Source organism: Pongo abelii, chromosome 12 (assembly GCF_028885655.2).
Source record: "Pongo abelii isolate AG06213 chromosome 12, NHGRI_mPonAbe1-v2.0_pri, whole genome shotgun sequence".
Taxonomy (NCBI): Eukaryota; Metazoa; Chordata; class Mammalia; order Primates; family Hominidae; genus Pongo; species Pongo abelii.
Genome location: NC_071997.2, coordinates 98,890,149 through 98,904,673, shown reverse-complemented (window position 1 = coordinate 98,904,673; position 14,525 = coordinate 98,890,149). Strand labels below are relative to the sequence as shown.

The window sequence follows — 14,525 nt, the reverse complement described above, 5'->3', positions numbered from 1 at the left end:
TTAAAAAACAGAAGGGGTATGTAGGGAGTTGTAGAGGGGAGGCAAAAAGTCTTCTTGGGGAAGAAAATACATGTATCCTTTAAGATTTATGTGTATATGTGATTATAAAAATAATATCAAATGAAGGTTATGTGGAAAATGTGGATATATTAGTCTGCTTTGTACTTTTATAACAGAACACCACAGACTGGGTAATTTATAAGAAATAAATTTATTTCTCACAGTTCTAGGGGCTGGGAAGTTTAAGATCAAGGGACTGACATCTGGTCAGTTGAGAGAGTAAGAGAGATAACAGGAGATGGAATTCACAGGCTCAAGCCCTTTTATAATTTACATAAATTCATTAATCCATGAGGGCTGCACTCTTACGACCTATACACCTTCCATTAGGCCCCACCTTCCAACACTGCTGCATTGGGGATTAAATCTCCAACACATGCCTTTTCAGGGACACATTCAAACCGTAGCAGTGGGCACACTAAAAAAAAAAAAAAAAAAGAATAAATGAAAGCCTGATTCCCCAACCCGGGAAGTCCACACTCTTCTTATAACATAGTTACTGCAATAATCACTAGTGGCTGATTACAGTTGATGAGCTGAAACCTATTGGATATCTCCGTAGTCTGACCCTTTCACTTGATCGAAGTAGAAACCAAGGCCTTGGGTTGGGGGCTCGGGGTCATAAAAAAAACATGTCTGCTGACACACAATGAGTTAATAGCTCAGCTGGGACCAAATCCTTTGTCTTACTCCTAATGAGAAGTTCTTTCTCTGCCCTACTACAAAAACAGCTTCAAATAAACTTTCAGCCAGAAAATAACAGTGTGGAGCATATTCCAGAGCTTGGTATCTGATTGCTGTAGTTTCCATAATTGCCCTGCATTTTCTGGGGTCTTTACGATGAACTGATATCAGAAAGTTAAGGTATGTACGTAACTCGAAGGTGACTTCAGAGTGTGGTTAATCTCCTGTGTACAATGAGTTTTTTAAAAGATTCATTTTATTGAAAGTGGAGGCAATGCCGAGCAGTGATCCTATTTGAATGCAATGGCATTTTTAAGGGAATCAGGTCCAGCCAATTTCTGATTCTGTAAGGCTAAATTCTATTAGGCATTAAAACTCAAATTTCAGGCACCTTGCACTGATGAACACAAGGAACATCTGTAGAAAGTTTCTAGCATTATAACTTCTGCATACCGATTACTGTAGGAAGATCTAGGCTGCAATGCTAACAGGCTAAAGTAAAAAAGCATTTGTTCCTAAAAATGCATAAGTATCTTTCTTGTACCTTTCAAGTGGACTGAGAGGATGTTGATAAATACAACCTGTATGTTTTCAGTTGATTTTGTTGCTCCAGAGCATTTATAGGCTTAACAATAGACATTCTAATAAAAAGTACCATTAATTGTGCATCAGTCACATTCCAGACATTTTATGTACATTATTCCAATCCTTATAGTAACCCTGAAAATCAAGAGTATTATCTTCATCTTACAGAAAAGAACATGAAAGCTCATAGAGGTTAAATACCTTGCTCTGTCCTCCTTTTCTCTTCCCTTTGTCTGGCCATGGTGGCTCAGATTATGAACTTAGCTTCACTAGCTGGGTTGAATGTACCCACATGCCCTGACCTGCTTTGCAAACTGACATATAATCTGAGAGATGATTGTTATCCAAGTTGTTGGATTTGTGGTTTCAGCCATTTCTGATTTGTTCTGCCCAACAGTTCTTCCTGACCAGCTGTCAGGGCAATTAGAAGGAAGGATTGATGCTCAGAATAACAGGAGTAGGGGAAGAGGGCAGGGATCTATCCTTGAGGGTTCAGAGGCCAGGAATTGATCTGATGTGATGACAGAAGATTTTAGGAGGATATGTGGGGGTTGACTTAGGGGACAGACTATATTTCCATTACATGGTGAAGAAGGGATAAAAAATGGGTATTAGTTAGGACTTTTGTTGTTGTTGCAAGTTCCATAATTAAACTTGGCTAAGCTAAGTAAAGGAGGACAATGCTTGGGTGTTTTCTCACAGTATTCAAAGATAGGAGTGCGGCTGCCTCTTGGTAATAACCTGCAGCTAGGGACCTGAATAGGACTGCCATTCTCCACATCTTTCTTCTGTGCTTCTTTCTTTCTGCCTTATTTTCCTCCCCTCCGGCTGGTGGTCCACAGGGCAGGAAGCATGGGCACTAAGGTGGTCTTAGTCTTATATGTAGGAGGTACAGTAACTAAGAAAGAGACTAGTCTTCGGGTTTTCACTCTTGCATTTTCTTTCTCTTGTTTTCTTCTTTTTGCTCCCCGCTCTCCTCTCAAGTCCCACAAGTTCCAGGAATAAATAATCAAAGCAGCATGGGTAAAGTGTTAACCCCCGGACCAACTGTGGCATGGACAGTGACATGTGTTAGAAACATGGCAGGTTTTGCTGTCATCATGTGGATGGGGTAAGGAGTGTCAATTTCTAGGAAAGTGGTGCAGGGAAGACAATTCCACTGCAATTACTCTCAAAATCCAGAATCTGATAGCACCAGGCCAAAGGTCCAGTAAGAGTATTAATCAATATGGTGATTATGTGCGATAATGAAAACAGCCAACTTTTACTGAGCCCAACCAGTACTGTGCCAAGTGTTTTATATACATTATCTCCTTTAGTCATCACAACTCTTAAGAAGTAGGTTGTAGTATTCTTATTTTATAAGTCAGAAACCGAGCTCAGTATACCCTGTACAGTTAACTACTATGCATATTGCCTTACATAATGACTGGCCAATCTTTATAGAAGTATAACATGAGACTGGGTGAGGTAGCTCACACCCATAATCCCAGCACTTTGGGAGGCCGAGGCAGTCAGATCACCTGAGGTCAGTAATTCAAGACCAGCCTGGGCAACATGGTGAAACCCTGTCTCTGCTAACAATACAAATATTTGCTGGGCATAGTGGTGGGTGCCTGTAATCTCAGCTAATCAGGAGGCTGAGGCAGGAGAATAGCTTGAACCCAGGAGGTGGAGGTTGTGGTGAGCCGAGATTGTGCCACTGCACTCCAGCCTGGGCAACAGAGTGAGACTCCATCTCAAAAAAAAAAAAAAAAAAAAAGGAATTATAACATGAGGTGATTGAGGAGATTTATTACATGCTAGTGCAAATTAACTCTTTCCAGTACTGTTTCATTATCAGCAAACCAAACGGTTGCCACAATGCAAAGGGCTATGTGAGGTATGTTGATATGCTTTGTGATCATGCATAGTTTTTTATTTGAGTGCTTAAAGTTGTCAGCTGTCTGTATTTCTGTCCCAGTTGTATAGAGTGAGACACAGATGTACAAAATGACTTATAGAAAGTCCAATGTAAAACCAAAGCCAAAGTGAAGAAGACAAGTGAAAATACAATTCAGGTTTCTGATTGCCCAGATTTTCTGATGCCCCTACCTCTTTTCACTTGAGTAGCTATAGAAAGTTTCTATTTCTAGAGAAAAAAAATTGACTGCATGGTTCTGAATAATAACTGATACCTTCTACATTGTTTTATGATGCTGGAGAGGAATTGACAATATATAAAATTTCAGAAAACTATGAAGAAGAAAGGCATTTCATAATCTTGGACACAGCAGCGGCACCTCAATAAATATATTTATCTCAATTTGATTTAACACAGTATGGTTTAACTCAAGGGCAAAAAAAGGATAAACTAGGATGGTTGTACCCCTGATTCTACAGTCTCACTGACCAAGTATTAGCATATCTAAGGAGGCATGATGATTCGGACCCCAAAGAGCTTTGTTGTGGACCTGCTTCTCATCTGTTTATTACTTGTAGAATTTTTTTTTAGCCTTGGGTGTTTCCTCCTTTATGAAATGAAAATATTAATAACAACTACCTTCACTATCTCACAAGTTTACCTTGCGAATCAAATGAGAGAATTTATTTGAAAGCACGATAGACACTAAAAGTATTACACAATCTTTATCTTTTATATTTAACACTTACTTCAGAAATTCAAAAACTATAGAGAATTATAAAATGAACACCCCTGTATCTACCACACAGCCTAAGAAATAATAGATTGCTGGGCCAGGTGTGGTGGCTTACGCCTGTAATCCCAGCACTCTGGGAGGCCGAGGTGGGTGGATTGCCTGAGCTCAGGAGTTCGCAACCAGCCTGGGCAACATGGTGAAACCCCATCTCTACTAAAATACAAAAAAATTACCCAGGCGTGGTGTTGCGCACCTGTAGTCCCAGCTACTTGGGAGGCTGAGGCAGGAGAATTGCTTGAACCCAGGAGGCAGAGGTTTCAGTGAGCCGAGATCATGCCACTGCACTCTAGCCTGGGCGACAGAGCGAGACTCCGTCTCAAAACAAACAAAAACAACCAACAAAACAACAAAAAAAGAAATAACAGATTGCTAATTTCAGGTCCCTCTCATCTCACCCTGGTACACATTTCCCTGATCCAAATCACTCACCTTTTGTCTTTGTAATTAATGATCTTGAATTTATTTAGCATTCCCAAAGCTAAATAATTAGTAAATAATTAGAAATAATTTAGTAACATATATATATTTCTCTATGCAATTCATAAGCAACCCTTGTATACACAGTATAATATAAATTATATCATGCTGGGTCATTCTTATGCCACCTATCTTTTTCACTCAAATTATTTTTGCAGATTTTGTCCATGTTACATGATCATAGCTCATTTACATAATCATGTTACATGATCATAGCTCAGCTTATTTTCAGTGTTGTGTAGTATTCCATTATATGAACAATCCATGTACTTATTCATTCTCTCATTGTTAAAAAATTAACTTGTTTTTTGTTTTCTTTTAAAATTTATTGTTATATATAATTCTGCAGTCCATGTTCTTTTCAATTAAAAAAAATTAAATTTTTGTAGAGGCAGGAGTCTCACTATGTTGCCCAGGCTGTTCTCAAACTCCTGGGCTCAAGTGATCCTCCTGCCTCAGCCTCCCAAAATGCTGGGATTACAGGCGTGAAACACCATGCCCAGCCCCAGTTCATGTTCTTTTAAAATCACTTTGGGCACACAGCTTTGTTCCTGCTCAAGTGAGGGCCTTCTTTTTTTTATTTTAGATATTTTTATTTCTCCAAATTTGTTGTTTATCAGGAGTAACTGAAATAAAAAATATAACTGAGTCCTATCCTCATCATCATGGAAATGGCTTTAAGAGAAAACTGGTCAGATGAACATTATTGCTTCTCATTTTCAACAGCAAATAGTTGCCACTGATAAATTGACAGCCAGGAGTCTGTCAAGAATGCTCAGGACATGTTATATAATACAACATGCCTGTTCACCAGGAGAAAAATCCTAGAAAACAACTTATGTGTACTTCTTGATTTCATTATGCAAGACAAGCAGAAAAGCACCACCTGTGCCTCTGAAAACATTGGACCATGCACCCTTGAAGGAAGCTTTGCCTCCTACATCACGAGCAATCTTCCTCCAGCAGTCAAGCATGCCTGTGTACATGATGTCAGTTCCTTTGCGCCCTGACTGCATCATCATGTGGTGGCGAATGGTGTCAAATGGATAGGAAGTCAACCCAGCAACAGCAGTGACAGTCTGTGTGATCATCTATCTGATGAGGATGTGAGTGTTCTTGGGATCCGGAAGCATTCCCTTTGCAGTGTCATAGATACTGAAGTAGGCGGCTCGGCAGATGATAGTACCCTGCACAGACACGTTAAAGCCTTGGTAGAGGCCCTTAATCCCATCAGATTTGTAAATCTTAACCAGGCAGTCACTGAGGCCTCAGATTTCCCTTTCAGCTCCAGCTTTACCCACATTGGCTGCTAGACGGTAAGAGCAAAATCAAGAGGGTATACAAAACACAAGGATGTGGCCCCAGCAGCACTGCCTGATGCCAGATTCCCTTCAAAGTAGCGCCAAAACTGGGTCCTCTTGTCCACATCACCCAGGAAGATCTGTGTGTATTTATCTTTTAAGGCGAAGTTGAAAGCCTGGGTGGGGAAGTATCTGATGACATTGGCCAAGTTACCACGCCAGAAGGGCAGGACTCCCTGCTCCTTGGATATGCGGACCACTCAGTCTATAATGCCTTTGTATTGCTTATCTGTGGTGACCTGTTTGCTGGCATGCTGCACCTGCAGCAGCAGCTTGACCCGCTGGATGGGCACTACTGCCATCTTGGAGATGGCTGTGGCCACTCCACCTGTCAGGAAGTCCTTGGCAAAGGACACAGTGGCATCTGTCATGGTGAAAGGAAAGAGGAGGCAGGCTGCTAAGGGACGGGACTGGGCTGGGAACCGGCTTTGACTCTGGGGCTGTGAGGAGGACCATTTTAATGTCCTACACCTCTCATATCAGGGGCCATGGAGGTGGCATATGCATCCTCCTCAGTGTTTTGTTGTTGCTGTGAGACCCTTCTCCCTCTCTCCTACTTAGACTCTATAATGTCTGAATGTCCTAACAGACCATCACTCCCACTGTCCCCCCGTTGAGTTGTCTGCTTTCCCCCACTTCATTGTCCCTTATTTCTCAATGATTTTTGTCAATTCCAGCCTTTTTTCTTAATTTAAAATTTTAATTTTTGTGGGTACATAGTACCAGTACATAGTATATACACTGTCAGTCTTTTAAACAACATTCCTGGGCCAGGCGCCATGGTTTACGCCTGTAATCCTAGCACTTTGGGAGGCTTAGAAGGGTGGATCACGAGGTCAGGAGATGGAGACCATCCTGGCTAATGCGGTGAAACCCCCGTCTCTACTAAAATTAGCCAGGTACAGTGGCGGGTGCCTGTAATCCCAGCTACTGGGGAGGCTGAGGCAGGAGAATGGCCTGAACCCAGGAAGCACAGTTTGCAGTGAGCCGAGATTGCACCACTGCACTCCAGCCTGGGCGACCGAGCAAGTCTCCGCCTCAAAAAAAAAAAAAAAAAAAGGCCAGGTGCAGTGCCTCACACCTGTAATACCAGCACTTTGAGAGGCCGAGGCGGGAGGATCACAAGGTCAGGAGATCAAGACCATCCTGACTAACATGGTGAAACCCCGTCTCTACTAAAAATACAAAAAAAATTAGCAGGGCGTGGTGGCGGGCACCTGTAGTCCCAGCTACTTGGGAGGCTGAGGCAGGAGAATGGCATGAACCCAGGAAGCAGAGTTTGCAGTGAGTGGAGATTGCGCCACTGCACTCCAGTCTGGGCGATAGAGCGAGACTCCGTCTCAAAAACAAACAAACAAAAAACTGAAAAACCCCACAACATTCCTGCCTTAATTCTTGGTAATTTTAATATACACATAAATGATACTTCTACCAGCATGGCCTTGAATTTCTTCAATTCCTCCCTTTCAGCCTATCTCAGCCACTCACTCACATGGTCATAGCACAGAATTTCCATCACCTTTTCATAATCACAGGTTCAAACATTCCACCCTCTTTATGCTTTGTCCTATCTTGCTCATTTTAGTCTCACCACATGAACAAGCCCCAGGATCTACAATCCACTGCCCGGTGCAATTTTTCAGTATTCCTGATTCACACTCAAGTACTTTTGACTCTTCCCACGGTTTAAATTCCATCATTAATCATTATAGCCATTTCCTCACATATACCCTCAGCACCCTTGCCCCTTTCCTGCGGTGATTACTTGATTGGCAGAATTTTGATCCTGGTGAAGTCCAACTCTCCTACTTTGCATCATCACGGCAGAAGAAAAATACATAACATGCTTACTGGTCTCACTTTAAGTTCATCCTTAGTGTCAATGGATCTTTCTTGCTGTCTGACAATCTTGTTTCCTTTGTCTATTTCTTACTCTACTGTGACTGTTTTGCACTTTCTCTTCTCAAAACTTCAACACCTCACCCACACTCCTTGCTATCATCTGATGAACTGCTTCTTATTTTACTGGGGACATAGCAAACTAGAACTTCAAAAGCTCCTGCCACATCCACTACCTACCAGCATCTATGCCCCTGTACCCTGTGTTCCCTCCTGGCTACTATAAAATGACTATCTGTGCTTCTGTATAAATCTGAGCCATATACTTCACGTAATGCCATTCACTTTCAGGTACTCAAGCACATAAACATGCAGGAGTTTCTCGCATTTCGGTTCTTGAAACAAATAAAAGCACGCATACATACACAAACAAAAATCTCTGCATCTCTCTTGTCCCTCCAGCTACTACCTCATTTCTTGGTTTCTACCTGGTTCAAACCTCCATCACCTCTCCTGTATTGTTACAAGACTTCCTGCTTCTATGCTTGCACCCTTATAGGCTAGTTTTTATTATAGTGATATGGTTTGGCTGTGTCCCCACCAAAATCTCATCTTGAATTGTAGTTCCCATAATAAGCACGTGTCATGGGAGGGACCCGGTGGGAGGTAATTAAATTATGGGGGCGGTTATCTCAATGCTATTCTCATGATAGTGAGTGAATTCTCACAACATCTGATAGTTTTATAAGGGGCTTTTCCCCCTCTTCACTCTGCACTTCTCCTTGCTGCCGCCATGTGAAGAAGAATGTGTTTGCTTCCCCTTCTGCCATGATTGTAAGTTTCCTGAGGACTCCCCAGCCATGAGGAACCGTGAGTCAATTAAACCTCTTTTCTTTATAAATTACCCAGTCTCAGGGATTTCTTCATAGCAGCATGAGAACAGTTTAATACATATAGCAACCAGGGTGACTCGGTTAAAAATTTAAATCAGATCACTCTTCTGTTCGGAACTCTTCAATGGTTCTCCATCACACTCAGAGTAAAATTCAAAGTCCTTTCAAGTCCTGCAAGGACCTAACCATCTAGCTGCTTATGATTTCTTTGATCCAGTCTCCTACTGCTTACCTCTTGCTCACTCTGTCTTGTTACACTGAAGCCTGCCAAGCATGCCCTGACCTCAGGTATTTTGCACTTGCCTTACCACTTGCCTGAAATTCTCTTCCCTCATATGTCCACATGACTTTCTCCCTCACCTCCTTCAAGTTTTTGTTTAAAGTATCATCTTCTCAATGTGTCCTTCCCTGAATACCCAAACAAAATTGCAGTTCCTGCCCCCAGCTTTCCCTATACCACTTTCCTGCTTTATTTTTCTCCGTAGCATTTATCATCTTCTAGTGTAACATACACTCATTTACTAATTTTATCTATCATCTGTCTTCCATGACTGTAATATAAGAAAGGCCCATGAGAGCTGGGCCTTTGGTCTCTTGTATTTTTTTTTTTTTTGAGACGGAGTCTCGCTCTGTCACTAGGCTGGAGTGCAGTGGCGTGATCTCGCCTCACTGCGACATCTGCCTCCTGGGTTCAAGAAATTCTCCTGCCTCAGCCTCCCAAGTAGCCAGGATTACAGATGCGTGCCACCATGCCTGGCTAAGTTTTTGTATTTGTAGTAGAGATGAGGTTTCACTGTGTTAGGCGGGATGGTCTCAATCTCCTGACCTAGTGATCCGCCCACCATGGCCTCCCAAAGTGCTGGGATTACAGGCCTGCGCCACTGTGAAATATTTCTTACATATGAAGGTTGTATATTATTTCTTAGAAATATTTATAGGTATCTTTCAGAATCTTCTGTTATTAAACAGAATATTTTTTAAAACTGCATTTCCTAACTATGCATAGGAAAATGATTGCATTTTGTACATAAATCTTATATTTAGTAACCTGGCTAAATTATTCATTGTTCTACAGAATGTTCTGTGAGTTCTGTGGCTTTCTGAATAAAAATGTGTACCTTGAGATAATTATAGTTTTGCTTCTTTCTTTCTAATCTTTACCTTCAAATTCGTGTGTAAGTGTATCTGTGTGATGCATAGTCATGTTGGAAGGCAGAAATGATATTGAGAAGCTTGACTTGTTACTGATTTTAAAGGGCATGGTTTTAAGGTTTAATCATTAACTATGATTTAAAACATCCATTTATAGTAGATACGATTTCTTAGATTAAGGGAATTCCCTTCTCTTCCTGGTTTGTAAGTTTGTTATTGAATCATTCATAGGTATTAGATGACTTTTTTCCTACAATTATTGAGATTGTTATGTGGTATTTTAAAATGTTAAATATTTTGAATGGACAGATTTTATCTTTAGAATTTCTAAGGTTGAAACATTCTTGCATTTATATGACAAATCCAACTTGTTCATGATGTATTATTTTAAAAAATATTGTTGGGTTTAGCTAGTTGATATCTTACAATTTTGTGACTATGTTCATGAAAATATTGGCCTATAATATTCTATTTTTACACTGTTCTTGCCCGGTTTTGATTTCAGTTATACTAACTTCATACTGTGGATTTGTAAGCATTTAATTTTTTTTCTATTCTCTGGATAATTTCCACAATGTTGGAATGATCTCTGACTTGACAGTTGATTGGAATCACCTGTAAAGTATCAGGCAATGGAGATTTCATGTGTAAATGTGTTTTAACTATGATTCAACATCTCTAAGGATTCCAAAAAAATTTTAGATGTTCTATTCCTTTTTGTCAGTTTGGCAAGTTATTATTTTCTCAGAAATTATACATCATAGCTAGACTTTCAAGTTTACTGGCTTAACATACAAAATCCTTCTTTTCTTTTTAATTTTGACTGTAGCTATTAGGTTACCTTTTCACTACTAATATAAGTTTTAACACCTCTATTTTTTGTGATCAATCTTGACAGAGTCTATTTTATTCATGATTCCAAGGAACTTACTTTTGCTTTTGTTTTTTCTTTATGTATTTTTCTCTTCTATGAATTTCTACTTTTAACTGTAATATTTCTTTTTTTTCCTACTTTTTTTTTTTTTTTTGAGATAGAGTCTTGCTCTGTCACCCAGGCTGGAGTGCAATGGTGCGATCTTGGCTCACTGCAACCTCCGCCTCCCTGGGTTCAAGTGATTCTCGTGCCTCAGCCTCCTGAGTCACTGGGATTACAGGCACGCACCACCCCACCTGGCTAATTTTTGTACTTTTAGTAGAGACAGCGTTTCACCATGTTGGCCAGGCTGGTATTGAACTCTTTACCTCAAGTGATCTGCCTGCCTCAGCCTCCCAAAGTGCTGGGATTACAGGCATGAGCCACCCTGCCTGGCCTACTATCTTTGAGTTGCTTTTGGGTTAGATGCCTTCCTAATTACTCATTATCATTTCTTCTTTTTTAATATACACATTTAAAGTCATACATTTCCTGGTAAGGAATTAGATATGTATTATATTTATTACCATTTGGTTCTATATATTTTAAAATTTTTATTATGATTTCTTTAACTCAGTAGTTATGTAGAACAGTGATGTTTATTAGAAATATAACGTAAGCACATGTAATTTAAAAAACTTTAGCAGCCACAATAAAAATTGAAATTAAAAAATGAAATTTATTTTAACATAACATTTTATTTAACTCAATATAAACAAAGTATTATTTTAACATGTAATCAGTATGAAAATTATTGTATTATTATTTTACATTTTTTGTTTTCTACTAAGTCTTTGACATCTGGTGTATATTTTATTCTTTTTTGATTTTTTGAGATGGAGTCTTGCTCTGTCACCAAGGCTGGAGTGCATTGGCGCGATCTCGGCTCACTGCAACCTCCACCTCCCTCCCAGGTTCAAGCAATTCTCTGCCTCATGCTTCCAAGTAACTGGGATTAAAGGTGCCCACCGCCACACCCGGCTAATTGTTTTGTATTTTTACTAGAGACAGGTTTTCACCATCTTCGCCAGGCTGGTCTTGAATTCCTGACCTTGTGATCCACCTGTGTCGGCCTCCCAAAGTGCTGGAATTACAGCTGTGAGCCATTGCACCTGGCCTTTATTCTTTTTTTTCTTTTTTTTTTGAGACTGAGTCTCGCTTCAGCTCACTGCAACCTCCGCCTCCCGGGTTCCAGCAATTCTGCCTCAGCCTCCTGAGTAGCTGAGATTACAGGCGCCTGCCACCACACCCGGCTAATATTTTTGTATTTTTAGTAGAGACAGGGTTTCACCATATTGGCCAGGCTAGTCTCAAACTCCTGACCTTAGGTGATCCACCCGCCTCAGCCTCCAAAAGTGCTGGGATTACAGGTGCGAGCCACTGTGCCTAGCCCCTTTATTCTTAAAATACATCTTCATTTGGACACCAAATTTTCATTACAGATTCTTCATCTGTATTTAAATTTAACAAAATTTACATTTCAAAGTAGATTCACATACTTAAAAGTTTTCCAGTAATTGAACTGAGTATCAAAAACTGCTTTTCCAGCTGGGTGCAGAGGCTCACGCCTGTAATTTCAGCATTTTGGTAGGCTGAGGTGGGAGGATCACTTAAGCCCAGGAATTCAAGGCTGCAGTGAGCTATGACTGCACCACTGCGCTGCAGTATGGGTGAACAGAATGAGACCCTGTCTCAAAAACAAAAAAAAAAAAAGGAAGAAATTTTCCTTTAATATTTACACCCACATGAACAAAATTAGTTCATCTGTTTTAGAGTAGCCAATTTGATTTTGATGCAAAAGTATATCATCTTCAAACTATATCTAAGTGCAATAACTTTACTATTTTTCAACTCAGTATTAACATTTAATTGAAAGGGTATTGTATAAATTCTAAATTTACAAATATCAACAATGTGTTATTCCTTTTACTTACTATTGTCAATCAAATCTTCATGTTGATTCATGCTAGAAAAATGTGTAAAATTATTACCATTGCTTTTTATGTAAGTTTCAATTTCAGTGTAAATTATCATACCTGTCTAGCTAGATCACAGGTAAACTTTTCCTTGAAGCGTCACAGATAACTTCTTCATATGCAGTGTGATATCTGTGAGGAACTATAAATCACATTGCTATTTTTCTGTTTTTTGATTATTGGATATTTGGGAAATACATTTCTATTTCAAGGAAAACTTGGATAGGAGTTAAAAGTTGTGCCATAAGCTGTTAGCTCAGTGGGCTTGGTTTGCTCAAACACCACGTATTCCATAGAAAGGACTGGCCCTTCACCTACCTCCTAGGAGATAACCCTTAAGCCTTTGTAATATCCTGCTTTATCAGTGTCTTTGTATATCTGAGGCTTTGGTCCACATCAGATAGTTTATGGTAACAATATGATTTATGGTGAATTTCTGCTCTTGTTCACTTGGGGCCCTGGACCACGCTGTAACAGTTTGAATTCTAGAGAAAGAGTAGTTAAGGTCAGCCTTGCAGACATGCCCACTGACTCCTAATAAAAATGCTAGATCTCAAGGCTCAGGTGAACTTCCTTGGTTGGCAACACTTTGCATATGCTGTCAAACACTACTGCTGAGAGAATTAAGCCCTATCTGTGTGACTCCACTTGGAGAGAACAACTGGAATCTTGTACCTGGTTTCACCTGGTGCCTGTTTCCTTTGCTAATTTTAATTGGTATCCTTTAGCTGTTATAAGCCATAATCATTAGTTTAATAGCTTTTCTGAGCTCTGTGAATCATTCTAATGGGATGTTAAACCAGAGGATGGTCTTGGGAGACCCCCAATATAGTTGGAATTGTAAGTAGGATTTGTTGGGATGACCCTTACTTGCTGAAACATGGCAAAAGCATAGTTTGGGGAATGAAAGAATGAGAGGACAGGGGTGGACAAACTTTTGATTCCTATATGGCCACTAGATATGAAACAGTTTGAAATAGCAGCTGTGCCATGATTCTTTACTATAGGTAAAAGTCTCCAGTGGAATTTAGAAATGGTAAGTCCAACTCTCAAGTATTTGGGTTCCCTCTTTACATCCGGAAATGCAAAACAAGAAACTAGCCAAATATACAATTCCTTGCTTAGTGTTATCCGTAATAGCTAAAATGAAAGTAAAAGATAGTGTTGGGGCAGATCCTAACACTGCATATATACCAAGCTCAGATTTCAGCCACTAAGCCTCAGGGCCACCACCAAAAGGATAATTTATGCTGGGACAACAGATAGAACCTCTGCGATCTCTGTTTACCAAGCAAGCAGTCTAAGTGAGAGAGGAGGGCCAAACCAAGAAACTACTGAAAGCAGAGGGTATGGCATGAAGGAGTTGTCTCATTTTGTGGATTAATATCAATAACTTCCTAAGGAATCTTTACTAAAATGGATCGTGAGAGTGGCCATTTTAGGGGCAAGTCACTCTCCTTGCTTTTGAATTCTGCAGAATGAAAGAGCATGTTTGGGTTGATACATAGCTATTGACTAATCACAGATGACTGTGTATGATTCAGACACATAGCATGTTATTTCCAAGGAGAGAGATTGCGTGGAGGACTGAGTGGAATGCATCTGAGCATATGAATTCTCCTTCTCCTCCTTTAAATGTGAAATAGAACTCCACAGATGAAGTGGCCGATATGTTGCATATGCAAGTCATGCTAGATTGACTTTATGATGATCAGGATGCTCATCCACTTAATGTTTCTCATAACCAGGTCATGGTAAATGCAGTGATTAAGGGAAGCTCTTTTGTGTGGGCACCCTGTGTAATCTTACTGCTGTAAAATCAAGCAATGGTCTGTGGGTGGGCCTTGTTAGGTTTGCTGTCTCAGCTTTGCCTTCTGAGTCTACAG

At 40.1% G+C, this 14,525-nt stretch overlaps 1 pseudogene; it reads right to left on the bottom strand.

The window, feature by feature from the left end:
• Positions 1-5,341: 5,341 nt before the first annotated feature.
• Positions 5,342-6,252, bottom strand: LOC100444903 (ADP/ATP translocase 2-like; annotated as a pseudogene).
• Positions 6,253-14,525: the final 8,273 nt, after the last annotated feature.